The following is a 22,954-nucleotide window of genomic DNA, read 5'->3' as shown; positions in this document are numbered from 1 at the left end:
CGCAAAAGTGACATTATGAACCCTATGCGCTGGGATTCATCCCCAGAGGACTTGGGTCTCAAACGAAAATACAATAAGCAAGCATTTTTAAATGAAAAAAATTCTCGGTGTTCACCAAAAAATAAATCCGGCAAACATACCTTAGGCTCCAAGAAATGTGCTCCAGGACAGTTACTCACGTGCTGACGGAGCTCGACCACCTCCAGAGAGAGTCCCTGCAGGCGATGAGCCAAATCCTGAACCGACACCATGATGGAACAGAAAAATCTTTCCTTAGAGAATTTGCAGGCTGGACTTACTGTTATGTTCTGCTACCAGAGCTAAGGAAAGAGAGGAAATCTGTCCCTACGATAGAACTCAGCTGAATCCCTACGATGTAACAGGGAACCTGATCCTGCGATCAGACCTGCTAAAGTCCTAAGCTAGTCTGTACGGAGACCTATAGATGTGGGGAAGGAATCCCTACAAGTACTAAGGACTGGGAGGAAAATGGGACACCTCCTAACAGAAATAGTAGCAGACAGACAAACAAACAAAATATATAGAACACTGAGGTCCGTAGACCAAGCAAACTAACAGAGTTAGATACAGAGCACAGGCTAGCTAGAAAGTAGTTATACAATGAAGTCCAGCAAAGCCAGAAGGGCGGAGCAGGATTAAATAGGCCAACGAGGTCATGTGACCAGCAAAGGAAAAAACCTAAGAGCAAGGTTCTAACAATATGTGCACATGACATCTTTTTCAGGTAGGTATGCTCCATAACCAACCGGAAAAATTGGTAAATAAATGCTAAAAAGAATGAGTCTATGCATAGCAATGTAAAAATCACTTGCTGTTCATATGTTTAGTCTTTTGAGCTTCTTTTAACCACTTCATGTTTACAAAGACGCAAAGTGGTTTAAAGAAGTGAGCTGACTATTCTTCAAGTGTCTTGTGCTTGGATGCTGCTGACTAGTTCATTGAATATAAAATGTAAAAAAGGCGGCTGCCAAAAAAATGTCCAAAAAATACGATTCAAGACAAAAAACGCCGACCTTAGGACGTAGTATACTGCGTCTGGGTGTCCGCTTCCAGTAGGTGTACACCCTCGACAATGATCCACAGCAGAGCGCACGTTCTCCCTGCCGGTACCATTATAGCCTATGGCCCGATTGGCGCATACATCTGAATCTCGTTTTGCTGGGGGGGTTCGGATGTATGCCCCGACAGGGCCGCCGAGTGTGTACTAAACGCAATGTGAAAGCATCCTTAAAATAAAGGTTGACAACGAATAATACATTTCCAGCCATACATAGAAGAATGTGCTGTCCATTCATCCAACTCATCTTCAAGTTTGTGGACAATTAGAAGATTGTAGTGCTACAGACATTTCACCCCTTCTATTACTAGAAATATTCAGATAGGTTGATTGAATAGCGAATAGCTTTTCCAACATGAGCATACATCTCAATGTCCTTGACCTTCTGTTTGGCTCAACCTGTCTATGTTCTTGGTCATGTGGACATAAAAAAGAAATCATTTATGGATGCTCAAAAGTTGCATTCAATCTGCATTCAATCACCAAAAAATTGGAAAAATACTTGTTTTCCTATAACTTTATAGCTCTTGCCTATCTGAATGTAGTAATCAGGAATATAGTATTGTTATATACAGAGTACTCTCACATTACAGTTTTTAGGCTTGCAATTTGCTTCTGACAAGTAGTAAATCTTTTCCTGGTGTGCCTCAACTTGTAATTTCTCTTCCTATATAAATCCCAAGGTATTTATTCAAGAGACAGACTCAGAAACCTTGTGGACCGGTAAAGCACCACCTGCTAAACTATTGGTAATCTAGATAAAAATTTGTATTGTCTTTCCACATTGAAGTGGCAGTTGTGCCAGCTGTTCCTTTTACTCCAAGGAATTTAGCCAGTGGAACATACTGTGACTACATGAGAGGAGCAAAATTTACTCGTCTCTGTTTAAAAGGAACCTTATGTCACTTTGAAATTCTCAGTACAGTAGAATATACTAGCAAATTGGAGATTGCAATACAATTTTATTTAAAGGGAACCTATCATTTGATTCATGCTGCATAAATCATGGGCAGAATGAATCAGAGCCTTACTGCACCTTGCTATACTTTTCCCTGAAATGCGGAGGCGTTTCAGATAAATTATACAGTTAGGTCCATATATATTTGGACAGAGAGAACATTTTTCTAATTTTGGTTCTAGACATTACCACAATGAATTTTAAACAGAACAATTCAGATGCAGTTGAAGTTCAGACTTTCAGCTTTCATTTGAGGGTATCCACATTAAAATTAGATGAAGGGTTTAGGAGTTTCAGCTCCTTAACATGTGCCACCCTGTTTTTAAAGGGACCAAAAGTAATAGGACAATTGACTCCAAGGCTATTTCATGGACAGGTGTGGGCAATCCCTTCGTTATGTCATTCTCAATTAAGCAGATAAAAGGCCTGGAGTTGATTTGAGGTGTGGTGCTTGCATATGGAAGGTTTTGCTGTGAAGTAAACATGCGGTCAAAGGAGCTCTCCATGCAGGTGAAACAAGCCATCCTTAAGCTGCAAAAACAGAAAAAAAACATCCGAGAAATTGCTACAATATTAGGAGTGGCAAAATCTACAGTTTGGTACATCCTGAGAAAGAAAGAAAGCACTGGTGGACTCATCAATGCAAAAGAACCTGGGAGCCAACGGAAGACAACAGTGGTGGATGATCGCAGAATAATCTCCATGGTGAAGAGAAACCCCTTCACAACAGCCAACCAAGTGAACAACACTCTCCAGGAGGTAGGCGTATCAATATCCAAATCTACCAAAAAGAGAAGACTGCATGAAAGTAAATACAGAGGGTTCACTGCACGGTGCAAGCCACTCATAAGCATCAAGAATAAAATGGCTAGACTGGACTTTGCTAAAAACATCTAAAAAAGCCAGCACAGTTCTGGAAGAACATTCTTTGGACAGATGAAACCAAGATCAACCTCTACCAGAATGATGGAAAGAGAAAAGTATGGCAAAGGCGTGGTACAGCTCATGATCCAAAGCATACCACATCATCTGTAAAACACGGCGGAGGCAGTATGATGGCTTGGGCATGCATGGCTGCCAGTGGCACTGGGTCACTAGTGTTTATTGATGATGTGACACAGGACAGAAGCAGCCGAATGAATTTCTGATGTATTCAGAGCCATACTGTGTGCTCAGATCCAGCCAAATGCAGCCAAACTGATTGGTTGTCGTTTCATACTACAGATGGACAATGACCCAAAACATAAAGCCAAAGCAACCCAGGACTTTATTAAAGCAAAGAAGTGGAATAGTCTTGAATGGCCAAGTCAGTCACCTGATCTCAACCCAATTGAGCATGCATTTCACTTGTTAAAGACTAAACTTCAGACAGAAAGGCCCACAAACAAACAGCAACTGAAAACCACCGCAGTGAAGGCCTGGCAGAGCATCAAAAAGGAGGAAACACAGCGTCTTGTGATGTCCATGAGTTCAAGACTTCAGGCAGTCATAGCCAACAAAGGGTTTTCAACCAAGTACTAGAAATGAAGATTTTATTTACAATTATTTAATCTGTCCAATTACTTTTGGTCCCTTTAAAACAGGGTGGCACATGTTAAGGAGCTGAAACTCCTAAACCCTTCATCCAATTTTAATGTGGATACCCTCAAATGAAAGCTGAAAGTCTGAACTTCAACTGCATCTGAATTGTTTTGCTTAAAATTCATTGTGGTAATGTCTAGAACCAAAATTAGAAAAATGTTGTCTCTGTCCAAATATATATGGACCTAACCGTAAGTAATAGGTTTGGTCAAAAACTATAGGCAGAGACGATACTAGTCAGGTTATGCCTTCAACCCCCTACTTCCCGCACCACTCTAATTGATTGACAGGTCTCTTACTAAGTACACAGATGGGTAAATCTATTAATCAACTCGAGCGGCTATGGGAAAAAATGACTAATCTCTTTTCTACCTATCATCCTCAGCCAACTCTTCAAACTATATTTTGTCTGAAACCCCGAAATGTTCTAAAGAAAATTATACCTGAGTGCAATCATGCAGCTAGGATCTGACTCTTGCTGCCCGCGGTTTGGGCAGCATAAATAAAGTGACAGTTCTCTTTTTGGAGACTTTCAGAATTTGCTATCTATACTAAAAGTGACTGTACGTCTACTGCAAAAAAACACTTCTACCTTTTACATATTAGTCACATTATGTTTGGTGTGTCATTGACCACAGGATCTAGAAGGAGGTGTGCCATTAATTCACTCTTCTGCCATTGACTCTCACTGAAGGGGTTGTTCTCTGCTGGACAACCCCTTATAAATGGCCCCAGGATGCTGCATAGATTAAAAAAATTATACTAATCTCCTGGACCAGAGCTTTCAGCCTTAGACAATCGGCGACCACTGATCGGCTGCAGTCATCACATTTACGTCCAAGCAGAGGAACAGTATTTTTTCCACTTGGACAGACATGGGGCTGAGGCACAGGGGCAGCCCTAGTCTAGTAGGTAAGTATAGATTTTTTTTATTTAAAGGTGTTGTCCGGTCTTAAGCTACAAGTCTACAGTCACTGTATGTGACTGCAGACTTGTCTATCATCACATCCTGTGCACTGTGAGGATTCTCCGGTGCTGGGAGTGACCGGCGAATGACCACAAGTATGTGATGTGCAAATATGCGGTCACGTGCCGACTAGATGGGCATGGCCTCACTCAATGCACTTGTATTGAGCGAGGCCAGATACAGTCTGGTTGGAATGTGGCAGGGAGTATGTAAATCGCATACTTGTGGTCACATGACCACCTGCTCCCAGCACCAGAGAATCCGCACAGCGCATAGTGACTGCAGACTTCTGCCTTAAGACCTGACAACCCATTTAATTCAGCACCCTGAGGACATTAGTAAGAGGTTTTCCAATATCAAATAAGTGACAAACCCTTTAAAAAACCTATAGTGTATCACCAAAGAAAGTCACATGTTTGACAAATGTTGACATTTGCATTTTGATAATTTTGACAGCAGTGCAGCCAAACTGAAACTTTTACAGACCATATTAAAGTTAAAGGGAATCTGTCAGCAGGTTTTTGCTATGTAATCCGAAGACAGCAGGAGATAGAGGCTGAAGCACAGAATTCAGGGAGGTGTCACTTGTCAAAGTGCGTGCTGTTGTTTACCAACTGTGATGGATTTATCACTAGGAGATTAACCTTGCCGAATTAGTCTGACTCCGCCCCCTCCTGTGATAAGCAGCTCACTGTCTATGGACTTTGTACATACAGCTCTGCTTCATGCTAAATCTAGAAACGGAACGGCTGCATGCAGAAATCTAAGTGATACATCATTGGATTCAGCTTCTCTTTGCCTATATTATGCTGCTCTCAGATGAGGTAGTAAAAACCTGCTGATAGATTTCCTTTAATAGAATCCATCGATGTCTATTTGGATCTGTTGGAAAATCCAATATAAACAGAAGACATGACACTAGTGTGATTTGAGCCTACTAGAAGTCTATAGATTAGACATATAGCCAATCGAAGTGTCCACACACAGGGTAAAACTGGCCTATCTACAGAGTGCATAGTGCATGTTTGAGATGCTAATTATTATTATTATTTATTATTATAGCGCCATTTATTCCATGGCGCTTTACATGTGATAAGGATATACATAGCAAAAACATTTACATAATCTTAACAAAACGAGTCAGTGACTGGTACAGGAGGAGAGAGGACCCTGCCCGCGAGGGCTCACAGTCTACAAGGGATGGATGAGGATACAGTAGGTGGGGGTAGAGGAGGTCATGCAGTAATGCTGGGGCGGTGGTTACTGCAGGTTGTAGGCTTGTCGGAAGAGGTAGGTCTTTAGGCTCCTTTTGAAGGCTTCCATGGTAGGCGAGAGTCTGATATGTTGGGGTAGAGAGTTCCAGAGTAGGGGGAATGCATGGGAGAAATCCTGTATGCGATTGTGGGAAGAGGAGATAAGAGGGGAGTAGAGAAAGAGATCCTGTGAGGTTCGGAGGATGCGTGTAGGTAAGTACCGGGAGACTAGGTCACAGATGTATGGAGGAGACTGGTTGTGGATGGCTTTGTATGCCGTGGTTAGGGTTTTGAACTTGAGTCTCTGGGCAATGTGGAGCCAGTGAAGGGATTGACAAATACTTAAAAAAAAACTAAAATAATAATAAAAAAAACACACTAATAAAGAAAGGCATTGTTACTCAAGGTAACACAACATAGCGTTGTCTCTGACTGCTTCCCTCCAGGTAATTATTTTGTCCATTACTGCATTTATGACTACTTTCATTCATAAACAAAGAGTAAAAGCTGAGACTAATGGCAATGTTATTTTCCCAGCAGAAGAGAGTGTGCTGAGACCACTTTAGCGTGTGGGTTTTTACGCAATCCTGTTTTGTATTGCTGATTCCCGAGCAGCTTATCTTTCACAACATTGTTCTGTAACATTCAACTGTCCAGGTTTTAAAGGATATATGTTCATGTGAGGGCGTATTTACCAATGCCGCGGTCACTAAATGTTCAGTCGCTGGAATGGCATACAGTATGTTACTACACTATGAACATAACAGGAGTACATGGAGTGATGCCCTCACTAAAATAAGGTTAGAGTCAAAATTGTAAAGGCAGGCTGCTCTATAGGGACACCAACAAGGGGCATCATCAAAAGAAGACTGGTCCCTTGGTGTAATGATCTATGTCCAGTGACAAAGGACATCCTTACACCAGGCGAGCCTGGAATTTTACCCCATTGAGTTACAACTATCATCATTCTATGAGCGCTGTCTCAATTTTTTAATTATCATTTATAAAATGTATGTGACGTCCAGCACACTTCTCTGGTCAGTATGTGCTTGGAGTATGGAAGGCTACAGGACAATGTGGCTACATTTTGGCAGTCATGACACTTGGGGGAATTGAATATAACATTGAATATATGCCTTTCATAGGGCGTTCCCCACAGAAATATTAATTTTTATTGGCACATTAATATACAGTTTGGGGTTGTTATGTGTGATAGGTTTTGCTGCCATAACTTTTTTATTTTTCCTTTAATATGGCCGTGCTAAGGCTTATTTTTTGCGGGACTAGTTGTACTTTTGAAACACACATTTGGTTTTACCATACCGCATACTGAAAAATGGGAAAAAAATTCCAAGTGGGGTGAAATTGCAAAAAAAAATGCAATTCCACAATTGTTTTTTTAATTTTTTTTTACCACGTTTAGTAAATGCTAAAACTGACCAGCCATTCTTATTCTCCAGGTCACTACAAGTTCGCAGATGCCAAACATGTATAGGTTCTTTTTTACACTGTGTGCAGAATTATTAGGCAAGTTGTATTTTAGAGGATTATTTTTATTATTGATCAACAACTATGTTCTCAATCAACCCAAAAGACTCATAAATATCCAAGCTTAATATTTTTGGAAGTTGGAGTGTTTTTTTTTTTAGATTTGGCTATCTTAGGAGGATATCTGTTTGTGCAGGTAACTATTACTGTGCCGAATTATTAGGCAACTTAATAAAAACCAAATATAATCCCATCTCACTTGTTTATTTTCACCAGGTAAACCAATATCAGTGCACAAAATTTAGAAATAAACATTTCTGACATGCAAAACCAAAACCCCAAAAAATTAGTGATCAATATAGCCATCTTTCATAGATAGCCTTCCATCCATAGATTCTGTCAGTTGCTTGATCTGTTTTCGATCAACATTGCGTGCAGCAGCCACCACAGCCTCCCAGACACTGTTCCGAGAGGTGTACTGTTTTCCCTCCCTGTAGATCTCACATTTTATGATGGACCACAGGTTCTCTATGGGGTTCAGATCAGGTGAACAAGGGGGCCATGTCATTATTTTTTCTTCTTTTAGACCTTTACTGGCCAGCCACGCTGTGGAGTAGTTGGATGCATGTGATGGAGCATTGTCCTGCATGAAAATCATGTTTTTCTTGAACGATACCAACTTCTTCCTGTACCACTGCTTGAAGAAGTTGTCTTCCAGAAACTGGCAGTAGGTCTGGGAGTTGAGCTTCACTCCATCCTCAACCCAAAAAGGTCCCACAAGTTCATCTTTGATGATATCAGCCCATACCAGTACCCCACCACCGCCTTGCTGGCGTCTGAGTCGGAGTGGAGCTCTCTGCCCTTTACTGATCCAGCCTCTGGCCCATCCATCTGGCCCATCAAGAGTCACTCTCATTTCATCAGTCCATAAAACCTTTGAAAAATCAGTCTTAAGATATTTCTTGGCCCATTCTTGACGTTTTATCTTATGTTTCTTGTTCAAAGGTGGTCGTTTTTCAGCCTTCCTTACCTTGGCCATGTCCCTGAGTATTGCATACCTTGTGGTTTTTGATACTCCAGTAACGTTGCAGCTCTGAAATATGGCAAAACTGGTGGCGAATGGCATCTTGGCAGCTTCACGCTTGATTTTCCTCAATTCATGGGCAGTTATATTGCGCCTTTTTTGGCCAACACTCTTCTTGCGACCCTGTTGGCTATTTGCCATGAAACGCTTGATTGTTCGGTGATCACGCTTCAAAAGTTTGGTATTTTCAAGACTGCTGCATCCCTCTGCAAGACATCTCACAATTTTGGACTTTTCAGAGCCCGTCAAATCTCTCTTCTGACCCATTTTGCCAAAGGAAAGAACGTTGCCTAACAATTAAGCACACCTTATATAGGGTGTTGATGTCATTAGTCAACACCCCTCCTCATTACAGAGATGCACATCCCCAGATTTACTTAATTGGTAGTTGGCTCTCAAGCCTATGAAGCTTGGAGTAGGACAACATGTATAAAAAGTATCATGTGATCAAAATACTCATTTGCCTAATAATTCGGCACACAGTGTATTTATGTGGTGAAAAAAAATCCAAAGTTTGTAAAAAAATATATATATATATGGCGCCATTTAACAAGACCGATAGAGTTTCCATTTTTTGGGGTCTGTGGCTGGGTGAGAACTTATTTTTTGTGCGCCGAGCTGACATTTTTATTGATACCATTTTGGGGTAGATACGATGTTTTGATCGCCCGTTATTGCATTTTATTGCAATGTTGTGGCGACAAAAAAACCCGCAATTCTGGGGTTCTGATTTTTTTCTCGTTACTCCGTTTACCGATTGGATTAATTCTTTCTATATATTGATAGATCGGGCGATTTTGAATGCAGCACTACCAAATATGTGTATTTCTTTTTATTGTTTTATTTTGAATGGGGCAAAAGGGGGGTGATTTGAATTTTTTTTTTTTTTTTTATATTTTTTTAAATATTATTTTCTACTTTTTACTTACTTCAATTGTCTCCTTAGGAAAGTTAAAGCTGTGATCTTCTGATCGCTTGTGCTAAACATAGAAGGTCTTCAGCTCTGCTATCTGTAACAGAAATGATCATCTGCTATGATCGTCACGGGGCTGTGCTCATAGCAGACTAGCAATGACAAGCACGGGGGGTCTACTGCAGACCCTCTGTTGTCATGCCAACCCATCGGCGCCCCGTGATCATGTGACAGGAGAGTCGATGGGCGTAGTTTGTGACACGCTTCCGGCGCATGCATTTTAAATGCCGCTGTCGGAGATTGACAGTGGTATTTAACATTTTAAAAGCCGTGGGTGAATCGCGATTCCACCCATAGGTGTAAGGGGCACATGACAGTTGATCAGATCAGCTGTCATGTGCCTGAAAAGATGCGGGCTCAGCGCTGGAGCCTGCATCAAAGGGAGGGAGGCAACCTTTGATGTATAGGTACGTCATAGGTTGTAAAGGGGTTAATTGTTGTGCACTCCAAATACTCCCCAGCCCTACTCCAAACTGCAGTGATTAACATATTTTGCATACAAATTCCCAAAAAATTGCAAAGTCACTCGACCAGTCTACAATTCCAAAGACAATATCGGCCCCTTTTCTACAGGGAAGTTCTATATGTATTTCACGTAGTGTACAAAGATATATGGTTTACCTGCAGAGAGCATAGGGCCAAGCTCGGACTGGCCCACAGGAGAACAGGGAAATCCTCTGGTAGGCCCCTCTGAAGGAGTGCTAATGAGTAGTGCTATTACACTTGATTCACAATTTGCAGAAAAAGGTATAATCTAATCATTCATTAAACAAGCTACCATATATACTCTAGTATAAGCCGAATTTTTCAGCACATTTTTTGTGCTGAAAAAGCCCTCCTCGGCTTATACTCAGGTATATACTTGAGTACATAGAAATTCCGGTGGTGGAGAAGTGGTGGGGGGGGGGTGCGGCGGCGGAGGAGCGGCGCACACGCAGTAGCCGACTGCTGCAGCTACCACGTGTGCCCGGCGTGGAGAGGAGTGAATATGCCGGCAGCTCACATCAGCGTCTGAGGGCGCATGGCAGTGACACCATGCGCTGCTCAGATGCTGATAGGAGCTGCTGCAGCAGAACAGGATGCAGCACTGGAGCATTTTTTATGTGTGCAGTAATGGGCATGCCATACATACCAGGATTGGGGGATGAAGGGGGCATATATACCAGGATCGGGGGATGAGGAGGCCATACATACCAGGATTGAGGGATGAGGAGGCCATGCATACTAGGATTGGGGGATGAGGGGCCATACATACCAGGATTGGGGGATGAGGAGGCCATGCATACCAGGATTGGGGGATGAGAGGGCCATGCATACCAGGATTGGGAGATGAGGGGTGTCATACATACCAGGATTGGGGGATGAGGGGTGCCATACATACCAGGATTGGGGAATGAGGGGGACATGCATACCAGGATTGGGGGATGAGGAGGCCATGCATACCAGGATTGGGGATAAGCGGTCCATGAATATTAGGATTGGGGATGAGGGGTGCCATACATACCAGGATTGGGGATGAAGGGTGCCTTACATAACAGGATTGGGGATGAAAGGGCCATGCATACCATGATTGGGGATGAGGGGTGTCATACATACCAGGATTGGGGGATTAGGAGGTCATGCATACCATGATTGGGATGAGGGGTGCCATGCATAGCAGGATTGGGGATGAGGGGGCCATGCATATCAGGATTGGAGATGAGGGTGCGATGCATACCAGGATTGGAGATGAGGGTGCCATACCTACCAGAATTGGGAATGAGGGGTGCCATATATTCCAGGATTGGAGATAAGGGTGCCATAAATACCATGATTGGGGATGAGGGGGCCATGCATACCAGGATTTGGGATGAGGGAGCAATGCATATTAGGATGGGGAAATTTACTAGTAGCTGCTGCATTTCCCACCTTTAATTAATATTACATAGAAGCAAAAGTAAATTTGTGTACTAGGGTCAGGTTATTTTTGCATGTAGCTGACCAGTGGGCCCCAAGAATCAATGTTACCGGCGGGCCTTTGCCAACCCAGTCCGGCACTGTATAGTACTATGACTACTGTATGTCTCAGTGCACATATAGTGTAGTCCCCAGATCGAAAAGAGTGCGATTAATTGTCTTATGTTCTAAGGACATGCAAGGGTTGTCACTATAGAACAGAATTTAAGGGGAAATTGTTGCATCTGATCTGTAGGCAGGATGTTATCGAGCAGGATGAGCTGATCAGATTGATAGACATTTTTGTGGGAAAAGATTCAGTAAATCTTGCATTTTATTTACTGAAATCCTTGGTGTTTGTATGCATATGAGTTCAGTGGGCGGTCCTATTCAGTGATTGACAGTCTGACTGTCCATGTAGAAATAGCTGTCAATCACTGAGTAAGACCGCCTACTGGACTCATATGCATACAAACACCAAGGATTTCAATGCATAAAATACAATCTTTTCCCACAAAACTACAGTATATATCATTCTTCTCAGCATCTCCATTTGACTGCATGTACAACAGGTTTCCATAGTATTTTTATATATTTTGGTTGAGTCACTGCAGCTATCGTGCATAATTCAGATTATTTTGGGAATTATTTTGTGAGAATATTGCAAACTAAAGAAAATGATTCCCATTAAACAGAAAGCTGAGCTGACAATCACTGAAGAAGGACAACGGATAAAGCTGATGAACTTTACCAGAAGAGTAATAACACAGTTTTCTCTTGCAGCACATGAGAACTTTGTCAACTCATTTCCCCTTTTGAACATTAAACTACTGAGTACAACATCACGAGGGCGCAACCTGGAGTTGTCTGAATGACAAAATCACGCACAATATAATGTGACAAAAGGTCAGGCCAAGTTAAGATTTCCTAACATGACCATCGCGGCTTCTTCAATGCCAGAATGACATACGTCAATGGTGGATATATTTATTTTCTGCCTCCTCCTTTTTTTGTTTTTGCTCATTTGTTCCTTGGTAACAAGATTTCTATAAAGTCATGCTGAGCTGGAAATCTCAAATTTGGCTTTAGAAGGTAAAACAGCATCATATTGCATCATAAGATCATATCATTGCCCATCCCATGAACTGCGTCATTCTGCAGGGTAATAACCGTGAGATGTCGGTGGCATGACTAGAGTATTGAAAAGTGTCTATGGCATTAATAAATAAGGACATAACGCTGATCGCCGATGGTAATATATGGCCACAGCAGCCTTTATTACATTATTAAATACAACATATATAACAAACACTATTAGTTCTTTGAGGAGATCCTGGATGGCCCATAGACACTGGACAGTAACGGATACAACAATTCCCAGTAGCACCACTCCAACTTGGGATTGACAAACTGTTCCTACAAGAGTTGCATGTTCCTTGGGAACCGTCCCAGCGAGAACTAACCACGCTTAGTAATGAAGGGGTTACCATACCTCCGATGTTACCCCACCCCAATTAACCAAGACCATCCCTGAGCTCCTGACCTCTGACTGCTACGACATAATTATAGCAACAGAAATCCACCACACCACAGCAATTTGTTCTGAACCAACCAACATAAAAGACAGGGCGGGTGGGATGTTCACCAGTCCTGGATCATGAATGGCAGTTGTTGAACCACTGGTCCTCCTCTACCCATAAAGGTTCCATATGAGACCCCTCCCCCTGTAACAAATTACCCAATCCTAACCTACTCAAACCTTCTGAGATTTATACTCCAAGCTAGGGCTGAGTTTACACGATGGTGTGACCGCTTGGTAATAGGTCTGCCATGTAGAGCAATGATAATCTGCATGTGCTGTGCACATGATGCGGAAATTTCCACTGCGGATTATCATTGCGGCACAAACCGCAGCACAACCGATTCAGGCGCGATTTTGCGGCAAAATAGCGCCCTTGACTTGCATTGAATCGCAGCAAACCCGCATGTATAATATCTATACATGCAGGTTTGCTGTGTTTCAATGTCAATAAGCAAAAAATTCCGCCGGAATCGCGCCGTGGCTGGTACCCGGGTCGGGAGAGGAGGCTGCTACTCCTCTCATCCAACCGATGCTCTACCTGATAACAGCGAGAGCAGCGTGGATGGGAGAAGCAGCAACCTGCTCCGCCCAGCGCGCGTGCCAGAGGCAGTTAAAAAAAGAATAAAAAAGTAAAAATTTAAAAAAAAAAACTTTATACTCACCTGTCCGGTGGCCCCCAGTGTCCTCGTCGGCGATGCTTCCTCTTTGGCAGCTCGTGCCTCGCAGTGTACTTCCAGGACCTGCAGTGATGTCACTGATCACCTGATGGTCACGCGACCATCAGGTGATCAGTGCCAGCAGCAATCAGCTGATGGTCACGTGACCATCAGCTGATTGCTGAAGCCAGTAATCAGCTGATCGGTCTCATGACCAATCAGCTGATGCTTACCGTGGGAACCTTCTCTAACTCACCGGGGTTAATCAGCTGATCTTCAGCTGATGAACCCTAGTGACCCCCTGCAGCATTGTATACTGACAGGGGGTGATTTTACACCCCTGTCAGTATACAGTGCTGTATTCTACAGCTGTGACATCAGTGATGGCTGATGTCACAACTGTAGAAATGATCCGGATCGTCGTGGGACAGTCATGATCGTGGACTACGTCGTTGACGGCAGACAGATGAGGGATATTGTTGTTTGTTTTTTTTATTTTTTTCAGGAGATCGAGGGCATTGCGGAGGCGTGTACTAAAAAAATTGTAGAACCGTGTGTTTTTTATTTCATTAAAATACTTTATTCTGGCCAAGTCTTTTATTGAAAAAGCGGCGACCATTTAACCACGCAGTTAGTAATGGGGGTGTCTTATAGACAATACAAGGCTGACGTTAACCCCAACCCCATTACCCCCTGCCACCACTACAGGGCAGTGTGGAAGAGCGGAGGTCAAGCGCCAGATTTGGTGCATCTTATGGATGCGCCATTTCTGGGACTGCTGCGGGGTGATATTAATAGCCGCGGAGGGGGCTAGTATTCATGGCCCCTTCCATGGCTATTAATATCAGACCGCAGCTGTCTAGTTTAGCCTTTGCTGGCTCGATTTTATAGGGAGACGCAACATCAATTTTTTTCTGGGGACCCCTGTAATCTAGCCAGTAAAGGCTAAACAAACAGCTGTGGGCTGATACTAATAGCCATGGAACATTGTTGGCTAATGGCCCCTTCCGCGGCTACTAATATAAGCCCCCAGCGGTCGGCTTTCCCTCTGAAAGTTATAAAAATGACGCGGGAGCCCACGTCATTTTTTTTTTTTTCATTTTAGGCTTTGTGCCCATAATTCAGATGTACCACCGCTTTGGACGCAAATTTTTGCTGCATCCAAAACGTTGCATTCTATTGAACGCAGGTAAATCCACATGTGTTCACTGAACCATGTGGGTTTACCGCATTCTATACATTCTAGTGGTCAAATTTCTGTTGCGAAGAATAGCGACTCTGCAAGAGAATTTGACATGCTGTGGTCCTGAAAGACGCGCCGCATGTCAGTGTCCGCGGGTGATTCGCAGCCTCAGATGCACGCATAGCGGACATTGGATTTCTAGAGATCCCATCCACTATGCTGTAACATCTGGACGCTGCGGGTTTGAAGCTTTATATACACGCAGCCTCAAACCTGCAGCGGCTCCTGATTGTGGCCACGTACCCAAACTCACCCGCAGCATGTCAATTTCTGTAGCGGACACACTAGTCTCCACTGCAGATTTTGACCGACTGAAGAGTCATTATATGCGGTGGATTCACATATACCGACAACAAAAGTGCGGCATTGTAACTCCACGTTTAAGAGGCAACATAAATACGTTGTGTCCAAAGCGCTGCTGAGTGCTGATCGGGGAGGAGGGACATAGGGGCTAACGAACCAGCTGTGAGATGTTAATTATGGCCAGGGAAAATGTTTGCCTAGTGGCATATTTCCAGGCTAAAAAAAACAGCTCACAGCAGTCGCATTATGTGAATAGAAATGCTAATAAAGATTGGGTGAATGGGACTAGCTGACACCCATCTCTTTTGTTTGGTGATGTCAAGGTGTCAATCAGACCTTTTCATGACCAAACAAACCAAAGCAACACACAGACACAGTGTAAACACTTTATTTGAAATAGAACAGACCCATTCTTTAATCATTTAAATGAACCAATATACTCACCCCAGTTCTTATGGTAATCCAAGGTCTAAAGCAATGTCCCACCAACTTTATTTAGCTCCAAAAATCATTCACTGATGCTCAAAAACACTTCAAACCACGCATGTAAAAAGCTATGTAAAAATGTGTCAAAAAATGCATGTAAGTCCGCATGCGTTTTTTCTGCCAGGGAGAGGCAAAAACGCTCAGGAAATTTCTGCTTCAATTCCTGAATGTGTGCACATACCCTTACTGTCCCTCTGGTGTGTAACGGGTCTGGGAGGCGGAACCTCTGAGCTACTATACAAGGGGGCGGTCCTTGTAAGGGAGCGGGTGGCGACCAGGGAAGACGGGCAGGAAGTCACAGCAGGTGACCGGGACAGTCTCTGAGTGAACGGGCTGGAGGTCACGGCAAGTGACCGGGGCAGTCTCTGGATGAACGGGCAGATGGTCACGGCAAGTGACCGGGGCAGTCTCTGAATGAACGGGCAGATGGTCACGGCAAGTGACCGGGGCAGTCTCTGAATGAACGGGCAGATGGTCACGGCAAGTGACCGGGGCAGTCTCTGGATGAACGGGCAGATGGTCACGGCAAGTGACCGGGGCAGTCTCTGAATGAACGGGCAGATGGTCACGGCAAGTGACCGGGGCAGTCTCTGGATGAACGGGCAGATGGTCACGGCAAGTGACCGGGGCAGTCTCTGGGTAAAGGGTTGGTACGACCTGTGGCGGCTGATGATAGACGTGAGCTCCCAGGTGAGCAGGCGAGAGTCTCTGGATGAACGGGTGGTCACAGCATGTGACGGCGGAGCCTCCAGGAAGACCGACAGACAGGCGGCAGATGAGCGCTCCCAGGTGAGCGGGCAGAAGTCTCTGGACAGGCGGGTGGTCACAGCACGTGACGGCAGAGCCTCCAGGTAGGCTAGCAGACAGGCAGCAGATGAGCGCTCCCAGGTGAGCGGGCAGGAGTCACTGGACAGGCAGGTGGTCACAGCACGTGACGGCGGAGCCTCCAGATAGGCTAGCAGGCAGGTAGCAGATGTGTGCTCCCAGGTGAGCAGGCAAGCTGGTCCATAGACAGACTGACAGGAGTTGGAAGGCAGACCGTCGGACCTCAGGCAAGCAGGCAGGTGGCTGAAGTGCGCTCCCAGGTGAGCGGACAGGCTGGTCCTTAGACAGACTGACAGGAGTAGTAAGGCAGACCGTCGGACCTCAGACTAGCAGGCAGGTAGCAGATAATCAGGCAGGAATAAGACAGCAAGCTGGCAGGAATCTGGCAGGTATCTGGCAGGTAACTGGCAACGGGACCTGAGGGCTGAAGCAGAGTAGTGAACAGTGCAACAACATTGCTTGGGCACCTCCATTTTGGAGGAGGTGCCTTATATATGGTGAAGTCCTCCAGCCATTGGCCGGGGACTCCTTAGGACGGCGCGCGCGGCCCCTTTAAGAGGGAGGGAGAGCGCGCGCGCGCGCCCTAAGCACAGTGGCCGGGAAGGAGCGCGCGCTGCCAGCAGAGCGGGAGGAGGACGCCGGGCACGGAGCAGAGAGGTGAGGGGAACAGCATCCCTGCCTAGCAGAGGGCAGGGACGCCGGCGCTACATGGTGGACGTGCAGAACCACCAGTTAACCCTTTCCTAGCCTCCACTTACAAACTCCTGTCATGAACGAGGCCTACACTAGCTGCACCCGTTCCAGCTCCATCTGAGAATTGGTGACTGCCGGGCCCCAATGTTGGAGAGGGCTCCCTTATTACAGTACCAACTTTAACAGCCAACAAGTACCTTGTGTCTGAAAATTCAAAGGCTTATCCTTAAGATTAAAAAAAACCTAATGTTAAAAAAATATATGTAGTCAGATTGTGCCAGTCCATCTCAAATTAATACTGCATAAGCCCAATGCAGCATTATCGACATACTAACAAACATTATTAGCCATATGGCCATATATTAAATGTCTCCATCTGGTATAACTGAAGTTGAGTACGAATTTCTGTTTGTTTTTTTCTCTTTCATCCTTACGGATAACGCCCCAATGAAGAGGTCATGCATTTTCGTAGACATTTATCATTGGTAGTAGATAAACATGGCAGAAAATAGGATTACTATGATTGTTATTATCTATGTGAAAAACTGGTGCAGAGTTACTAATCCTGTGTAATATTTAGTGAAAGCTAAACTCCCATTTATACTGCTTGATCCCAGCTGTTAAACAACCCCTCTATTGGCCATAAATTTTAATATTATAATTATCGGCAGCACGTCACCTGTTTACACCTGATGATGTGCTGCCAAAAAAGATGATTTTAAAGAAGTCTGTTTAAAAATCATCACACCTGGCGAACGAGTGTTTTGCTTCAGGTGACTTCCAGCCTGTTTAGACAGGCTGATCATGGACCCTTAAACTACACAGTATGAAAGGTTATAACAGTGGCTCATGCTCACTGCCTCACAAAGATCGCAGCTCGGATCACATTTATCCTGCGCTCTACATTGAGCGCTTACACCTGGATTTCCATGTAAATCTCTGAAATATGTAATTCGGACAGAACTACCGGCGGACGATTCCCAATACGGAAGCAAATGGAGACACTGTAGACTCTGTCTCACTTATGATCTGGCAGTGTCCGTCTTTTTAGGCATGCATAAAAGCGTGGTTGACCACAGTTTTTTGCATCTCTGAAAAGAAGGACAACGCTGAACAGAGGCTAGATGGAGTACAGAGTAACTCTGCTGCCTCATTATAGTGAATGGATCTCTCGGGGGTTTCATCAGAATCACGTAATTCGGAGAGTTAGAGGGAAACCCCTATGTCGGACCTCAGCATAAAGCACAGGATAAATGTGATCCAAAATTGTATGTAAAATGCTACCAATAAAAACTTCAATTCAACCCACAAAAAAGCAAGTACACAGACAGGTTTGTCATCCATCAATGGGGGGGGGGCTTTCACGTTACTAGTAGCACAAAGGCTCTGGAAAAGCGCTATGGTTCCTTGCCCCCCAAAAGAAAACCAGCAAATTCTGCTCTCCCAAATCCAAAGGACCCCCTCCATTTTGAGACCCACAATGTGCCTAAATCACATTTAGCATCCACACGTTTGGCATTTCTGTAGCGATAAGACCTCGTTTACTTTATGGGTTCATGTCTCCAGAAGCATGAGCTGGGTACAATGTATGGACACTACAATGTAAGGGCACTACAGTGGCAGATTTACAATTTTCACACAGCAACATTCACTGCTGCTTGTTTATGGCAAACACCCATGGAGTCAAAATCGTTACTACACCTGTAGATAAATTCCCAGAGGAGTGTAATTTCCAAAATGGGGTCACTTTAGGGAGGATTTTGTTCTTCTGGCACTTAGAGGCTCTATATAGGGAGACCGCAAACTATTCTATGATAATTTGATCTCCAAGAGTCCAATAATGTTCCTTCCCTTCTGAGTCTCGTGGTGTGGCTAAGCAGTACTGCACAGCCACATATGGGGTACTGACACGTTCAGAAGAAATTGTGTGCCAAATTTTGATGCCATTTTTTCCCATTTCTCCATGTGAAAATGTAATCACATGGAGAAATGTGTAAAAATGGCATCAAAATTTGGCACACAATTTCTTCTGAACGTGTCAATTATGTTTCAAAAATAATGCTGATGTAAAGTAAACATATAGGAAATATTATTTATAAATTATTTTGCACAACATGACTAACTGGTTTAAGGATTTAAAAATTGAAAGTTTGAAAATTGCAAAATTTTCAACATTTTTGCCAAAATTCCAATAATTTCACAAATAAGCGCAAAAAAATGTTCTTTAATTTACCAATAAAATAAAGTACAATGTGTCACAAAAAAACATTGTGTCACAAAAAAAACTATCTCAGAATCATTGGGATCACTGGGATTCATTGAAGCATTCCAGAGTTATTACTACAGAAAATGACAGTGGTCAGTATTGTAAAATCTGGCATGGTCAGGAAAGTGAAAACAGGCTTCGGGGTGAAACGGTTAAAAAAAAAGAAGTTAAAACACATAATAAATAGGTGTAAAGCTACAAGTGAAAATTTACACTAAACTGTTCATATTTGAAGAAATAGTACGGTTAGGATCACCAGGTGAGGTGGATCCTCAAAGCCCAAGGTCTGGACTGAGCAGACGGACCACAGGCGTCGGTGCAGCAGGCAGTTGAGGCACACGGGAAACAGGTAGCAGAGATACGAGAGACCACAGATAGACAAGAATCCAGGAACAGGTAGCAGAGGGCCTGGAGACGATAGCCAGGTAGCAGAGGAGTTCGCAGACAAGTAGCCAAGGTCCTGGAGGCCGCAGACAGGTAGCTGAAATCCTGGAGACCGCAGACATGTAGCAGAGGTCCTGGAGACTGCAAACAGGTAGCAGAGGTCATGGAGACCACAGACAGGTACTGAGCAGGTCGTGGTTCACAGACAAACTAAGTGTCTTAATACAATGAAACAGGTATGTTCCTTAATAGGTCTTATATAGTCCTATGTAGATGATCACATAGAAGCCCACAGGGCTACTTGCAAAGTCTGACGTGGAGCACAATACAGTTTAGTGAACCGGGGTGAAGGGAGCAGAGCCCGGACCTGGGACTGGTGTGTAACAAGCACATATGTGTGTGTTCTTCAGCAGCCTGATGGTTTCTTATTAGTAGACATCGGTAGAAGTAGTCTCAGGTATGTTGGATTTTAGCATGTCCAATCATTTGTTTATGAAAATACACATGATTGAGAGAGGTGCTTGTCTAAGCAACTCTATAGATATTATTTATTAAAACATATATCACATTGGAATCACTGTCCCCAATAGGGCTCATAATCTAATTTTACCTATAAGTATGTCCTTGGAGTATGGGTGTACCCAGAAGAAACCCACGAAAACTCAGGGATAAAATACAAAATCAACACAGATGTTGTAGCCATCAATGCAGATGTTTCAACCCAAGACCCCAGTGCTGGAAAGCAATAGTGGTAACTACTGAGCCACCATGCTGCCCTGCATTAGTGAAAAGTTGAACAAGTCTGCCAATTTCAGTGGGACCAGCAGACTATCTAACGTGTACCGGGCCACCTGACTTTCCTACAACAGATGAAGTTAATGGCAGAAGGATCAGAAGTGTTGAGCTTCAATGCCTGATCATTTTGTTCTCAAGGGAGATAACCCGCTGCCAAAGGTGTCAGGCAGCAGTTTACATAACTCTCCCAATTAAAAACACAAGCACGCTTGACTGAACTGAGTGTGCACGTGTTTAGGAGACCTGAGAGAGACTAGCATTTACATTTACCCAACAGTTATCTTTGGTGTAATTATTGTCTAAGGCCAGGATGAGGTATCTCCCCCCAGAAGCTATTCATGCATGTAATTCTGGTGCATTGGATTTTCATTTTTGGAGAACAGTTCTTAATGGGCAATCCTTATGAGCATTAGAACAAGACTGTAATAGTCAAGGCTGGACCTGGGCTGGTTTCCTAGAATCCTATAAAATTTATCTGAGTCAGGAAACTAAGTCAATCTCCAAGTTGTTCCCAGAACAATTTTCTCTTCTCAGATATAGCCTTGCGAGGAAAATCGATCAAGCTTAGCCGTATCTATACCTAAAGCTCCCGCCTGGTTTAACTCCCTGTTCAATGGACCCTTTTAAACAAACATCTCTTTTTTGTGTCTTCTTAAAAAGGAAAGTTAGTGTAATTGACTGAGATGAGAAAATACTCAAGTGTTTCTTCACCCTTTTGCAGATTTAGTTCCTCATAACTGAGGTTCCTTTTCCTGGTTTTCTTGAAATGATTATGGCTGAGGTTCAAAGAAACAGTAATGCAGGGAAATTCTGGGGAAGTAACATGGCAAAAATAGTTCTGAGAATCCTCTCAATCTATCCCAAATGTCCCCTACACATGTTCTCTGACTCTGTATTCTACATGTAGCTTATCTTATCCATATATTATATTCTGCAGCACACTCAGGCTTCATTCAAGTGAGCGTATTCTCAGTGCAGGTATTGTGTGCACAATAGACGCATATGGACGGCACACGGACCATTAGTAGCCAATGTACTAGTGCACGTCAGCAATTGTTCACAGAGATCTAATGTCAATGTGGAAAGAAAGTGCAGCATGCAACCAATGGCGATGCAGCGGAGTGCACAAAGCTCTATTATTTATTTATTTTACTCATTTATATAGCGCTATTAATTCCGCAGCGCTTTACAGACATTATGGGCACTGTCCCCATTGGGGCTCACAATCTACATTCCCTATCAGTATGTCTTTGGAGTGTAGGAGGAAACTGGAGAACCTGGAGGAAACCCACGCAAACACGGGGAGAAAATACAAACTCCTTGAAGATGTTGTCCTTGGTGGGATTCGAACCCAGATGTGCAAGGCTACAGTGCTAACTGAGCTGCATACTTTTGTACGTGACTGCATAATTATTACAATAGCTTTCTGAACCCAGTCTAACAAGAAGGTATACTTCCATTTCACACCTTAAAATGTGAGTGATATTTCTTTCTAAGGCCACGGACCCACTGTCAGTATTTGGTCAGTATTCGGTCAGTATTTTTTCTCAGGAGTGGGAGCCAAAACCAGGTGTGGAACAATCAGAGAAAAGTTATAATAGAAACAAGTCACCAATTCTGCATTTATCACCCACTCCTGGTTTTGGCTCCCACTCCTAAGAAAAAATACTGACCGATTACTGACCAAATACTAATAGTTGGGCCGTGGCCTAACACCTACTTGCTGCTCATTACTATATGCAAAGTATAGATTGACCTTATACTTTAGTTATGATCCCCTTATATATCTATATAAAACAATGAAATAGGAGGAAAATTGATTTACCGTATTTTTCGGACTATAAGACGCACTTTTTTCCTCCAAAATTTTGGAGGAAAATGGGGGGTGCGTCTTATAGTCCGAATGTTGGGGGGTGTATATATATGTGGGGTGTGGGGGGAGCGGTAGCAGTGGAGGAGCGGGGCACAGGAGGCAGCAGCCGCCTGCTACAGCCTACACTGTCCCCGCTGCTAAAGAAAATGAATATTCACTGCTCCCCACGCCCATGGGGCGTGGGGAGCACTGAATATTCATGCTCCTTAATAGCAGCACACAGTGCAGCTGCAGCGCGGCTCCTGCTGCTGCCGGAATCGCCTGTGCCCGCTGTTAAAGGGTATGAATATTCAACCTCTCTACACGCCCATGGGCGTTGGGAGGGGGTGAATATTCATGCCCTTTAATAAGCGGGCACATGCTATAGCCCGGCAGTAGCAGGAGCCACAGCGCGGGTACGCTGTGTGCCGGCTATGAAGGAGAGTGAAGTCAATGCTCCCCGCGCACACAGTCCTGGCGTGGGGAGGAGTGACTTCCGGCAGCTGATCACGCATGGCAGTGACGTCATGCGTGGCTCACATGGAGAGATCA

Source organism: Phyllobates terribilis, unplaced genomic scaffold (assembly GCF_046119375.1).
Source record: "Phyllobates terribilis strain yellow unplaced genomic scaffold, ASM4611937v1 Scaffold_1__5_contigs__length_1240528914, whole genome shotgun sequence".
In the NCBI taxonomy this organism is placed as follows: domain Eukaryota; kingdom Metazoa; phylum Chordata; class Amphibia; order Anura; family Dendrobatidae; genus Phyllobates; species Phyllobates terribilis.
The sequence above is the reverse complement of the archived record's forward strand: the minus strand, read 5'-3'. Positions refer to the sequence as shown.